Source organism: Euprymna scolopes, chromosome 13 (genome assembly GCF_053919585.1).
Source record: "Euprymna scolopes isolate OS-2025 chromosome 13, ASM5391958v1, whole genome shotgun sequence".
Classification (NCBI taxonomy): domain Eukaryota; kingdom Metazoa; phylum Mollusca; class Cephalopoda; order Sepiida; family Sepiolidae; genus Euprymna; species Euprymna scolopes.
In genome coordinates this window covers 133,771,675-133,781,904 of record NC_136494.1, presented here as the reverse complement: position 1 = coordinate 133,781,904, position 10,230 = coordinate 133,771,675, and positions in this window count along the sequence as shown.

The window sequence follows — 10,230 nt, the reverse complement described above, 5'->3', positions numbered from 1 at the left end:
GACACTATATATATATATATATATATATATATATATATATATATAGTGTCATATATATATATATATATATATATATATATATATATATATATATATATATATATATATATACGAATAAAACATGTGATTTGTCTTTTTCACTGTTGTATACACAGGAGAGCGTTTCAAAATGTCCTTTTGTGTTGAGGCTACACATGTTACCTTGATGACATATGAAAAGAAAGAAGGAACACACTTTCCTTTTATGGAATGAGGTCAAAATAATTGACGGGGATGCAAGATGGGAGTAAAACGATTTAAAAAGTGGAATAAATAAAGGAAAAACTTATGAAGAACAAAAAATTGTACAACGCCTCCTTAAAATTTCAATGGTAACAGGGCGACAATTCTCTGTCAAACTTTATAAAGAAAGTTCCTTTAGCCAACAACATCCATTTTTACACATAAGAAACCACAGTGAAAAAAAAGAAGCAACAACAACTCCAGGAATATGAAACCATCTACGCAGTCAGTTACTTTCCTCTTTCTGTTTCCAAGATGGCGACCAACATGCCTTGCAAGCATGGTTTGATTCATTTCGGAATTTTTTAAATATAACATTAAAAACAAATAGGGTCCATACACAAACGATAGTTACATTAATTATTATTCATTGTTTTTTACTGTTACTTGAAAAACTCATTGTCTGCTTCATGTTTCTGTTTTATATGCAGAACGTATCACCGCGTCGTTAAAAATACACGTGGACATGGTTCGAATTAGGCCTAGCGATGTTATAATTGAAATACTTACTAGTTACTCATTTCTAATCATTCTTAGTAAGAAAGAGAGAAAAATATGAGAATAAATATATTTTCGACAACCAATTTCATCTCTCTTATTGACAGACTTTAATTAGTGGAATGTTTACATATGCTTAAACATTTTTCGATTTTTGCACTAATTATTCATGCTAATACAAGAATCATCATTTCTTTAATTGCTTTATAAGTGCTGTCTTTTAATAATGTCTTTCAGTCTGCAGTTGAAGTAGATGGAAGCAATTAATAATAACCACTACAAATAAAACTAACATCAGATAACTTGTCGAATATCGCGATTGAGCTGTGAAAGAACCCTGTTTTCCTTAGCAACATTACAAATACATAATCACTTAAACGTCGTTCGTCCAGAATCAAATTGATTATTACGCCATCAATTCCAGTCCTAGTTATGATTTATCAAGTGTTTCATAACATGTTGCGTTTAACATGATTTTCCGAGACTTCGCGGGGAACATGTGAAACTGCGATATTCAATAATAATTGGAGAAACGTTCTCGTCCACTCGTTCGTAATCGAATACTAGAGACAAGAGATAAGAGTACCTTCTATTATATAGTTGACATCTGTCCGCTATTTTTATCATCGTCCAGCATTCTCAAATACAATTATCGATATATATGTATGTATATATATATATATATATATATATACATATATATATATATATATATATATATATATATATACAAAAGAGAATACACTATGCAAACATAATTCATGAATCAGATGGCCTTACACAGTGGATAAAGAAAACAATAGTGCAGGCATAGTATAATCAGCTGTACTCATTAACAAACTAATGGAAGTACACATCGCTTCGCAGTTAGTACTGTATGAAAATATAATTGTTGTTACATTGAAAATTTTTTATGTAGTTTAGAATACGAAAGATTGCGTTTTATTTAATTACTTTTTTATCGTGTAATTAGCTTTGCCAGAAATGGGTTTCAATAGTTTCCATAGAAATGTCTTCTTATCTGACAATACAAAGTATGCAGAGAGAGAGGGCATTTTAAAGAAGATGAGTCCAGGAAGACATATAGACACTTAACTATGGGAACTAGAATGAACAAATTATTCTTATAAAAACACAATTCTAAAGCGCACAGATTATTATAGGATTTAAAGAAGGATCGAGACATCACGTTTACGAGAGACAGGAGGCAAATATAATTGTAGCCCCTATCAAATAAAAATACGCTTCTGAACTTAATCAAAAGCACTGAAATATGATGGGGATTGTCAATTCAAAACATAACAAGTGTATTCTTTACAAAGTCTGATAGTAGAGGAGTGTTAATTCACAATAGTCTCAGCCGTGTGGAAACTATATGAGCGTAAAAGAGAATACAATATGTGAATTGCACGTGTTAAACTACACATGTTGTTAATTATGTATTTTTAATTCTATTTTTTTTCTCTAGCATTTTGTTTATGGCGTCATTGTCACAGAAAGATGATTGGACACAATATTTATTTTTTAAATTTCGATTTTGAAACACAATAAATATAAGAAATACAAAGTATATTAACGTGATAATGATATGTTTTATTAAACAATGTTTGCATATATATATATATATATATATGTATGTATATATATATATATATGTGTGTGTGTGCATGTGTGTGTGCATGCATATGTATATTTAGAGGTACTATGATATACTTGGGGATGAAATATGGACGCCTCTATTTAGCTTGCACACAGATGGCATATATATATGAGTGTGCATATATAAATATATATATATATTTATATATATATAAATATATATATATATATATATATATATATAATCATCCTATATGTGCAAAAGACAAGACATGCTTTTTATTTATATTCTACCCGAAAAGATCAGAAAAGATTGAAAATTACATTGTTATAATTAAGGAGCTAAGTCATTAATAATCTAAAATTGTCATATCTCTGTTATGGATATTGACGGTGTGAGAATCTAAGAAATAAACCCTCTATCATAAGCCTGCGTTAAACGCAAAGATGTATTATGGATTTCTTGGTAAAAAAAAAGATCAGAGATGAGGATCACGTCACAGCTTACGCCACAGCAAGGAATAAGGAAAAACTTATAAAAAGAGGTTTATAGATCGATGATTACGTTCGGGAGAACAGAAATCAGAGTGAAGGATCACTATAGAGATGGGTGACGTCCTAGCTCATATGATAATCACGCATGATTAAAGAAAAAGGAATAAATGTTTGAAACAACAAGTTGATTTTCTTTTCTCTTTATTTCTTATGGTTCTTCCGACCGAGTCTTCAACGTATTGGGTTCCGAAATATTAACGACTACTACAAATATATACTATACGACTACTACAAATATATATATATATATATATATATATATATATATATATATATATATATACATTTAGTTGTTAAATTTAAATTCTGAAATCAAAATATAGACACACATATTCGAGTTAACAATTTATTGTTTGACAAAAGGAATATATAGAAGGGGTTATATTAATTTCCTTAATCCACGGATTTTCAAAACTTAATATAACCCCTTCTATATATTCCTTTTGTCAAACAATAAATTCTTAACTCGATTATATGTGTCTATATTTTGTTGTCAGAATTTTAAGTTATCAACTAAATATATATATATATATATTTGTAGTAGTCGTTAATATGTAGGAACCCAACACGTTGAATTAGTGGCAGTTAATAATGTTTTAATTTACAAATTCTGCGAGACACTCGAAAAAGTGAAACAGTATACTTTTATTAATGCCAAACAAATCACAATACGACTGCGACTTATTTCTGTTCATATAACATTTAAATTTTTGCATTTCGATTAGTTTAAGAAAACTCGTATCTGCAAGGGAGTCCCCAATTTTAGCAGTTCGAGAAATAAGCTATTAGAGTAGTCTTTCGCTATCTTCGGATCTCCATAGTGAATCGATTTGTATTTATTTAATTATCAGATGTTTCCTGTATATTTCTGTTAACGGGACAACATACTAAATTCGTCAGAGCACATTCCAATAAAGTACGTATAAAACAAGCATTAGGATGTAATATTACAAGTAGTGGACAAAGGTTAAAGCCAGTTTGACAATGTGGGACCTATTTGATTAGAGGATCCTTATTTGAACAATTGAGAGATACTTGTGAGTGGTGTACCAGTCTAAATATGGCCACAATGCTTCATGCTGTATGGTTGGATGTTGACTTTGTATAGATATAGAATACTGCAAGATATGAGAGTGTTTAGTGCGGAAGAGCGAGGACATTTTTGCAGCAGTTTTGGCAGTATCTTATATGTGTCTTACCTGTCAATTTTAGAGACCTGATTTTGTCTCTCAGTTAGAGTCGTATGTGTCATTGTGATTGGAGATTCAAAAATTGTCTTCTATCCGTAGATTTATTTTAATAACATTAAATGTGACCATCTATTTAAATATATCTCTATTCAACCACAAACGGGCTATTATAGTCATTGCATTTTATGTGTGTGCGTCCGTTTTATACATTATAAATTCGTGTCACTTTATTTAAAGTAATGTCATTTAATTTGCACCTCTCCCCGTCTATAAGTCCAAATATCTTAAATTATAAAATGTAAAAAATAAGAATTAAACACGTAATATCATGCTGTGGGGTTGAAGCAATGGTACATACAGTTCTTAACTAAATCCTGAGCAACGCCGTGTTTTCCTATTTTCTTTAAAAAATACAAAACAACTGACATTGTTAAGAGAATAAAAATGCAAGAACATAGCGTCTCGATGAAGGAGAGACTAAAACGTTAAAAAAATGGTCGACTGCACAATAATCATTCATTACGTTCGGCTGAAACGGGAACTAAATTAGTTCTTCACACAATAGAGTGAGCAATTAGCACAATTGAATATGGCATTTTAAAATGAATATCTTTGTTTTCGATTTCTCCATCGACGTTCCTTTTTGGCTTCCAAGGAGATCGGCTACATTATTTTACGCATTTCACACACTGAAAAAATTCCTCTTAGAAACGACTACAGGAAAAACGAAAGGCGATTTTTTGACGATAGCATCGTGATCCTTCCTGTTTTTGTAATGTATAAGTACGTGATTACAATCGGTTAAACATATCAATAAGCGTTTAACAGTATTTGGATATTATCATATATATATATATATATATATATATATATATATATACTAGCATGCTGCCTGCCATTGCCCGTTCGTAAAATACGCTTAAATATGATATTTTGATGAGTGCAGATTTCGTATTTATTATTATATTATATTGGACCCAATATATAGTGATCATTAGAAGATTTATAAAAAAATGACCCGTGCGCATCCGCTGAGAATAGAAACCAGAACGTTTAGCTTACGATTTACTTTTTCTTTTTACGTTAATGACTTAGCTATGAAGACGTGCTTGCTTCAAGATTAAACATTAAAACATGGGCCAATAGCTATTACGTTATGCATGCATATTTGTTATGCGGTCGTTCGACCTTTATTTGGCAAATTTCAATTTTAAAATTTTCAAACTTTTGCACCGATTTTTCCGCATAAAACCCAAATATAAAGTTTTGCGTGGGTTCAAATACACTATCTATTAAGTTTCATGGCTGTAGAAAAACCAACTTAGAGAGAAATTTGGTAGGCAATATCTTTTAAAAAATATATATGCGTATACATAAATATATAAAGAAATGGTTTTCTGTTTACTATAAACTACTTACGCAGGTATAAATTATGTAGAATATCTGCATTACACGTAATAGTTAACTAAAGATGATCATTCAATAAGAAAACCGAAAAACTAATATAGAATTAATTAAAATGAATGTTTAAAAGAATATTCAAATTAACTAGATTTTTTGCTGATGAAAGACATTCCACGATCCATATATAACAAATTTGTTTTTCTCTTTTAAAATAAATATAAAAAGGGTGTTTAATATGAATACCAATACACAAAACCCAAATTTATAGAAGTATACATAAGTCAAAAAAAATTGTTAGTGATCATGATACACAACGAAAACGCACACGTATATCTGCTTTTGTAACATTTATAAATTGCAGTAATATCAATAAAAGGTATAGATAAACCATCTAAAAAAAGAACATCATACACATAACAACACATGCATGTCTCTCTTCTTCATATTCCTATTTGCTTTTATTTTTGTGGTTTAAGTTTGTGGTCATACGATAGTTTTCTATTTTTCACACAATTGTTTTAATTATTGTTGTACTCTGCAGAATCCTTCAAGCTGCACTGATTGGTAAAAGGGGTGAATAAGTTAGTATTGTATAGTCGTCCTCCTACTCCTCCTCCTCCTTACCTTAGCAGTGTAAGTGTAAATTAGTTCATGACACTTTTATCTCCTCATTTTTGTTCTTAAACGATTGAGTTCCTTGCATTGGACTTCTAAAGAGATACTTCAAAGAGCGGATACCAATGCCAGATAGAGGATTACGTTTTCTAGCGGTATGATCCACTTATGGAGTCTAGTCTCTTCCTGAAATGTTGTCAGTGGTTCAACAGAGTAGATTGAACTTAAAATTCAGTAGTTAAATCGTTGTTTAACATTCATAAATTAAATCATGTAACCTTGTCATTTCTACCTGGCTTCGGACTTCCTTTCCATCTCCGTCAATTTCAGTGAGGAATTGTAAACGTTAGTAATTCAACCAACCAGTTATCAAGCGATGTGTTGTTCAAAACTGGATTTAATCTTTTGGTATTTGTTAATCTGTCTCAAACAAGATATAAGTTCTCCACAACGGAATCGGACAAGGAAAATGCAGTGCATATTAGTGTGCTGGTGCTTCCTAATTGGATCGATCTATTTCCGTACTATATTATTCTATGAGCTGATTGTCCTGTCTTTTTACATGTTATCAGAATAATAGTATGTAATTCAAGGTTACACCAAGGAAATATGAAACGATGGTCGCTGGAAAGATGGTGGGATCCTTCTACCGCTCCAGAAGATATCTCACTACTGATGCAATTCTCTATCTATATAAAAGCCAAGTACGTCCAAGGATGGAATACTGTTGCCATATCTGGAAAGGAGCTGCTAAAAAATTAGCCTATCCTGCCTTGACAGAGTACAAAATAGACTTCGTGGCTTAGTGGGGGATGCCCTTTTCTCTACCCTGCAACCTCTCTCCCACAGAAGAGACATTGCGAGCCTATCCTTGTTCTATCGTTATTTCCATGGCGGGTGCTCGTCTGAACTCTAATCTCTGGTCCCTCCTCGCCAATCTTTCACGAAAAATACCCGTCTAGCTGAATCCACTGTGAAAAATTTCCCCCACTCTATATCTGTGCCTAAATCAAAACGCGGATTCCATGAACAAAACTTCTTTTTTAGAACTGCACGCCTGTGGAACTCTGTTCCGTCTGCCTGCTTCCCACCGGACTACAACTTGGATGTCTTCAAGTCCGACGTAAACAAATTCCTAATGAACCGCTCCCTTAAGTATACACTTCATCAAATATCCACACTAACGTAATGTACTTGCAATAACCTTTATCGCTGAGTGGCTTCCGGGCCTTGATAAGTGGTGATCACTGTGTAAAAAAGAAAATATATATATATATATATATATATATATATATATATATATATATATAAGGCACTCCAGACCACGTAATATGTAGTAGTCAGCCTGATTTTTTAAGGTATTTACTACCGTGTTAAGAGAACTAGGCTTGATTAGTGATTTGTTTCTCTTATTCGAACATACTTATTTTGGATTTTGGATGTTACGCGAAGTTGAATAAGAATGATTAACTGCTCAGTGTTCTGGTTCTTTGGTTGGCCATTATTACGTCAAATGAGGCATCAGCGACTTTACTGGGATCTGAAAATAATATTTGACAATTTTAATCGCAGCAGGCGGATCAAGAAAAAGAGCCACTTGTGAGTAATGATTGCTGGGTTAATTTAGTGAGAATAAGTAATCAAACAGCTTAAGAAAATGGCATAGTAGAGATCGATTTGAAATTCTTTGATTGCGTCGCTTCTTTAGTATAAGAGTGATGGTTTTGTTTAGTGATTATAATATTTCCTGTTGGCATATATAGTTATTCATCATCTCAAGGATATATTTTAAAGTGCTTGATTGTTTCTGTAAAAATATCATTGATTTATGAGCTTTAAGATTGCTTATATCTATAACAACATCTTTAAGTCAAAACGAATCAGTCATTCCAGTTTTCTGTGGGTATTGAAGTCTGTTTATATATGTTTACTAATTGATATTGCTCTTCATCAAAATAACTAGAGTGCAACTATTATATTTTTAGTCTCTCGATAAAACTTCGGATATCTAATCATGGATCATGGTGATTCTTTTGTGAATAGACAAATGTTTGGATGAGTAAATGTCTGTTATCAAACCGAATTAGTTATTGCAAAGAGATACAATGTTCATGATAATTATTTATGCAATAACTTAATAATGCTTGAAATAAACAAAAAATAAGGCTAATATATAAAAAAAAAAAACATGACTTAGTGGTGACATCAGAGATGAAAGAATGTAATATAGACACGTATAGTTTAAGAAGTTGAGGTGGACAGACGAGAAATAGGTTAGTAAGCGACCGAAAACGATAGAAGATGAATAATGGTCTCTGTACGCCGTGAAGTTATCGGGCGCATAAAATAGCAAGAATGTAATAATATGGAAAAGGGTGTTAATCCAAAGTCAGGAAACATCAGAAACTAAGTGGTGCATGAAAATATAACCCAAGTGTCGAATGCTTTTCCCTTGGATGAATCTTTATTGTAGCCTTTATCAATCAAGACCAACTGATGGACGAAGCTATGTTCCCCGTTTAGGTTTGATTTAACCCCTAGGAAGATGCTATCCTCCCTGTGTTTAAAAGGAACTGTCCTTGTGCTATATAGTTTAATTTGTTACACTGTTTGTGGAATTGTATATACATTCATAAATATATGTGCACACACACTAGACATTCATACGTATAAATAAATCATATTATATATACAGCACAGCTGGACATGCACATATACATATACATATATGTAGATAACTGTATTACGATACACCTTACTACAGAACTGCATTGTGCAACATATGTTACGATTTTGGTGTTTTTATTAATTAAATTAAAATTCTTCGTGTAAATTAGGTTTTATTGTAGTTTTAATCTAAATATAAAAAGTAATATTAAAAAGGATTTATGTTATGTTTCAGAATAAACTAGGTTCGCTATGAAGGGTGAGTGGTCACACTATGTATGCTGAAGCCTGGCCTAATTTTATTTAACTGCTTTAGGCTCAATTATTTCCATTGCGAAACTACATTTGTATACTAATGGGTCATAGCGTATCGAGGCTCAAAGATAACTCGAAAATAAAAGTCAGTCAGTTTTCCAGATGAACAATGAAACGACATCTTGGGAAAATTAGAGACGATGGATGAAATGCATAGATGAAATGACAATGTATTTATTATACTTTGTATTTATTATACAATGTATTTATTATACAATGTATTTATTATACAATGTATTTATTATACTTTGTATTTATTATACAATGTATTTATTATACAATGTATTTATTATACAATGTATTTATTATACAATGTATGTAATACAATGTATTTATTATACAATGTATTTATTGTACAATGTATTTATTATACAATGTATTTATTATACAATGTATTTATTATACAATGTATTTATTATTATACAATGTATTTATTATACAATGTATTTATTATACAATGTATTTATTATACTTTGTATTTATTATACAATGTATTTATTATACAATGTATTTATTATACAATGTATTTATTATACAATGTATTTATTATACAATGTATTTATTATACTTTGTATTTATTATACAATGTATTTATTATACAATGTATTTATTATACAATGTATTTATTATACAATGTATTTATTATACAATGTATTTATTATACAATGTATGTAATACAATGTATTTATTATACAATGTATTTATTATACAATGTATTTATTATACAATGTATTTATTATACAATGTATTTATTATACAATGTATTTATTATACAATGTATTTATTATACAATGTATTTATTATACAATGTATTTATCATACAATGTATTTATTATACAATGTATTTATTATACCATGTATTTATTATACAATGGATTTATTATACAATGGATTTATTATACAATGTATTTATTATACAATGTATTTATTATACAATGTATTTATTATACAATGTATTTATTATACTTTGTATTTATTAGACAATGTATTTATTATACAATGTATTTATTATACAATGTATTTATTATCCAATGTATTTATTATACAATGTATTTATTGTACAATGTATTTATTATACAATGTATTTATTATACAATGTATTTAT